Source organism: Ipomoea triloba, chromosome 14 (assembly GCF_003576645.1).
Source record: "Ipomoea triloba cultivar NCNSP0323 chromosome 14, ASM357664v1".
NCBI lineage: Eukaryota > Viridiplantae > Streptophyta > Magnoliopsida > Solanales > Convolvulaceae > Ipomoea > Ipomoea triloba.
The window spans coordinates 4,440,082-4,445,323 of NC_044929.1; positions in this window are offsets into that span (position 1 = coordinate 4,440,082).

The window sequence follows — 5,242 nt, forward strand, 5'->3', positions numbered from 1 at the left end:
CGTTTTGGGAAAACATTTTATTTTTATAAACTTTAGGGATCCTCAAGGATCATTCTTTTCTAAACTTTCTTTTCCAACTTGGACAGTAATGAGGGGCCGAAAAGGCTACTCAAAATTAAGTTTTTTTTATAATAGTAACCAAGGTGTTTTGGGAAAAATTCTTATTTTTATAAACTTTAATGGTCCTCAAGGCTCATGGTTTTCTGAACTTTCTTTGCCCAATTGGACAGTAATGAGGGCCGAAAAGGCTACTCAAACTTAAGTTTTTTTTTAAAAGTAACCAAGGGCATTTTGGGAAAAAAAATTTTTTTTTTAAAAGTAACCAAGGGCATTTTGGGAAAAAAAATTATTTTTTTAAAAGTAACCAAGGGCATTTTGGGAAAAAAAATTATTTTTAAAAACTTTAAGGATCCTCAAGCATCATTCTTTTCTAAACTTTCTTTGCCCACTTCGGCAATAATGAGGTTCGAAAAGGCTTCTCAAACATAAATTTTATTTCTAATAGTAACGAAGGGCGTTTTGGTGAAATTTTTTTCTATAAACTTTAAGGATCCTCAAAGATTATTCTTTTCTAAACTTTTATTGCCCACTTGGGCAGTAATGAGGGGCCGAAAATGCTCCTCAAACTGAAGTCTTTTTTTTTTAATAGTAAGCAAGGGCGTTTTGGGAAAATTTTTATTTTTATAAACTTTAAAGATCCTCATGGCTCATTCTTTTCTAAACTTTCTTTGCCCACTTGGGCTGTAATGAGAGGCCGAAAAGGATCCTCAAACTGAATTTTTTTTTTTTAAAAGTAACCAAGGGTGTTTTGGGAAAATTTTTTTATTTTTATAAACTTTAAAGATCCTCAAGGCTCATTCTTTTCTAAACTTTCTTTGCCCACTTGGGCTGTAATGAGAGGCCGAAAGGGCTCCTAAAACTTAAGTTTTTTTTTAATACTAACCAAGGGACTTTTGGGGAAATTTTTTTTATTTTTATTAACTTAATGGATTTCCAGGCTCATTGTTTTCTAAACTTTCTTTGCCCACTTGGGCCGTAATGAGNAGGCTCATTGTTTTCTAAACTTTCTTTGCCCACTTGGGCCGTAATGAGGGCCGAAAAGGCTACTCTAACTTAAGTTTTTTTTTTTAAAAGTAACCAAGGCGTTTTGGTGAAAATTTAATTGTTATAAATTTTAAGGATCTTTAAGGCTCAATCTTTTCTAAACTTTATTTGCCCACTTGGGCAGTAATGAGGGGTCGAAAAGGCTCTTCAAACATAAGTTTTTTTTCTAATAGTAACCAAGGGCGTTTTGGTGAAATTTTTTTTCTATAAACTTTAAGGATACTCAAGAATCATTCTTTTCCCAACTTTTATTGCCCACTTGGGCAGTAATGATGGGCCGAAAAGGCTCCTCAAACTTAAGTCGTTTTTTTTTAATAGTAAGCAAAGGCGTTTTGGAAAAAATTTTTTATTTTTATAAACGTTAAAGATCCTCAAGGCTCATTATTTTTTAAACTTTCTTTGCCCAATTGGGCAGTAATGAGAGGCCGAAAAGGCTCCTCAAACTTAAGTTTTTTTTTTAATAATAACTAAGGGACTTTTGGGGAATTTTTTTTTTATTTTTATTAACTTTATGGATCCTCAAGGCTCATTGTTTTCTAAACTTTCTTTCACCACTTGGGCCGTAATGAGGGCCGAAAAAGCTACTCAAACTTAAGTTTTTTTTTTAAAAGTAACCAAGGGCGTTTTGGGAAAACATTTTATTTTTATAAACTTTAGGGATCCTCAAGGATCATTCTTTTCTAAACTTTCTTTCACCACTTGGGCCGTAATGAGGGCCGAAAAAGCTACTCAAACTTAAGTTTTTTTTTTAATAGTAACCAAGGGTGTTTTGGGAAAAATTCTTATTTTTATAAACTTTAATGGTCCTCATGGCTCATTCTTTTCTAAACTTTTTTTGTCCACTTGGGTAGTAATGAGGAGCCGAAAAGACTCCTGAAACTTATGTTTTTTTTTTAATTGTAACCAAGGGCGTTTTGGTGAAAATTTAATTGTTATAAATTTTAAGGATCTTTAAGGCTCAATCTTTTCTAAACTTTATTTGCCCACTTGGGCAGTAATGAGGGGCCGAAAAGGCTACTCAAAATTAAGTTTTTTTTTATAATAGTAACCAAGGGTGTTTTGGGAAAAATTCTTATTTTTATAAACTTTAATGGTCCTCATGGCTCATTCTTTTCTAAACTTTTTTTGCCACTTGGGCAGTAATGAGGGGCCGAAAAGGCTACTCAAAATTAAGTTTTTTTTTATAATAGTAACCAAGGGTGTTTTGGGAAAAATTCTTATTTTTATAAACTTTAATGGTCCTCATGGCTCATTCTTTTCTAAACTTTTTTTGCCACTTGGGCAGTAATGAGGGGCCGAAAAGGCTACTCAAAATTAAGTTTTTTTTTATAATAGTAACCAAGGGTGTTTTGGGAAAAATTCTTATTTTTATAAACTTTAATGGTCCTCATGGCTCATTCTTTTCTAAACTTTTTTTGCCACTTGGGCAGTAATGAGGGGCCGAAAAGGCTACTCAAAATTAAGTTTTTTTTTATAATAGTAACCAAGGGTGTTTTGGGAAAAATTCTTATTTTTATAAACTTTAATGGTCCTCATGGCTCATTCTTTTCTAAACTTTTTTTGCCACTTGGGCAGTAATGAGGGGCCGAAAAGGCTCCTCAAACTTAAGTCGTTTTTTTTTTAATAGTAAGCAAGGACGTTTTGGGAAAATTTTTATTTTTATAAACTTTAAAGATCCTCAAGGCTCATTATTTTCTAAACTTTCTTTGCCCACTTGGGCAGTAATGAGGGCCGAAAAGGCTACTCAAACTTAAGTTTTTTTTTTAAAAGTAACCAAGGGCGTTTTTGGAAAACATTTTATTTTTATAAACTTTAGTGATCCTCAAGGATCATTCTTTTCTAAACTTTCTTTTCCAACTTGGACAGTAATGAGGGGCCGAAAAGGCTCCTCAAACTTAAGTCGTTTTTTTTTTAATAGTAAGCAAGGACGTTTTGGGAAAATTTTTATTTTTATAAACTTTAAGGATCCTCAAGGATCATTCTTTTCTAAACTTTTATTGCCCGCTTGGGCAGTAATGAGGGGCCGAAAATGCTCATCAAACTGAAGTATTTTTTTTTTAATAGTAAGCAAGGACGTTTTGGGAAAATTTTTATTTTTATAAACTTTAAGGATCCTGAAGGCTCATGGTTTTCTGAACTTTCTTTGCCAATTGGACAGTAATGAGGGCCGAAAAGGCTACTCGAACTTAAGTTTTTTTTTTAAAAAAGTAACCAAGGGTTTTTTGGGAAATAAAATTATTTTTAAAAACTTTAAGGATCCTCAAGCATCATTCTTTTCTAAACTTTCTTTGTCCACTTGGGCAGTAATGAGAGGCCGAAAAGGCTCCTCAAACTTAATTTTTTTTTTTAATACTAACCAAGGGCATTTTGGGAAATTTTTTATTTTTATAAATTTTAAGGATCCTCAAGGCTCATTGTTTTCTAAACTTTCTTTGCCACTTGGGCCGTAATGAGGGCCGAAAAGGCTACTCAATCTTAAGTTTTTTTTTTTAAAGTAACCAAGGACGTTTTGGAAAAAAAAAAACTTATTTTTAAAAACATTAAGGATCCTCAAACATCATTCTTTTCTAAACATTCTTTACCCACTTGGCCAGTAATGAGAGGCCGAAAAGGCTCCTCAAACTTAAATTTTTTTTAATACTAACCAAGGGCATTTTGTGGAAAAATTTTTATTTTTATAAACTTTAAGGGTCCTCAAGCCTCATTGTTTTCTAAACTTTCTTTGCCCACTTGGGCAGTAATGACGGACGAACAGGCTACTCAAACTTAAGTTTTTTTTTCTAATAGTATCCAAGGGCGTTTTGGTGAAATTTTTTTTTATAAACTTTAAGGATCCTCAAGCATCATTCTTTTCTAAACTTTCTTTGCCCAGTTGGGCAGTAATAAGGGGCCGAAAAGGCTCCTCAAACTTAAGTTTTTTTTTTTTAATACTAACCAAGGGACTTTTGGGGAAATTTTTTTTATTTTTATAAACTTTAATGGTCCTCAAGGCTGATTGTTTTTTATTTTTATAAACTTTAATGGTCCTCAAGGCTGATTGTTTTTTATTTTTATAAACTTTAATGGTCCTCAAGGCTGATTGTTTTCTAAACTTTGATTTGCCCACTTGGGCCGTAATGAGGGCCGAAAAGGCTCCTCAAACTTAAGTTTTTTTTTTTAAAAAGTAACCAAGGGCGTTTTGGGAAAAAAAATTATTTTTAAAAACTTTAAGGATCCTCAATGATCATTCTTTTCTAAACTTTTATTGCCCACTTGGCAGTAATGAGGGGCCGAAAATGCTCCTCAAACTTAATTTTTTTTTTTAATACTAACCAAGGGCATTTTGGGGAAATTTTTTATTTTTATAAATTTTAAGGATCCTCAAGGCTCATTGTTTTCTAAACTTTCTTTGCCCAATTGGGCAGTAATGAGGGCCGAAAAGGCTACTCAAACTTAAGTTTTTTTTTTAAAAGTAACCAAGGGCGTTTTTGGAAAAAATTTTATTTTTATAAACTTTAATGGTCCTCAAGGCTGATTGTTTTCTAAACTTTGATTTGCCCACTTGGGCCGTAATGAGGGCCGAAAAGGCTACTCGAACTTAAGTTTTTTTTTTAAAAGTAACCAAGGGCGTTTTTGGAAAAAATTTTATTTTTATAAACTTTAAGGATCCTGAAGGCTCATGGTTTTCTGAACTTTCTTTGCCAATTGGACAGTAATGAGGGCCGAAAAGGCTACTCGAACTTAAGTTTTTTTTTTTAAAAAGTAACCAAGGGTTTTTTGGGAAAAAAAATTATTTTTAAAAACTTTAAGGATCCTCAAGCATCATTCTTTTCTAAACTTTCTTTGTCCACTTGGGCAGTAATGAGAGGCCGAAAAGGCTCCTCAAACTTAATTTTTTTTTAATACTAACCAAGGGCATTTTGGGAAATTTTTTATTTTTATAAATTTTAAGGATCCTCAAGGCTCATTGTTTTCTAAACTTTCTTTGCCCAATTGGGCAGTAATGAGGGCCGAAAAGGCTANCTCAAGGCTCATTGTTTTCTAAACTTTCTTTGCCCAATTGGGCAGTAATGAGGGCCGAAAAGGCTATTCAAACTTAAGTTTTTTTTTAAAAGTAACCAAGGGCATTTTGGGATTACATTTTATTTTTATAAACTTT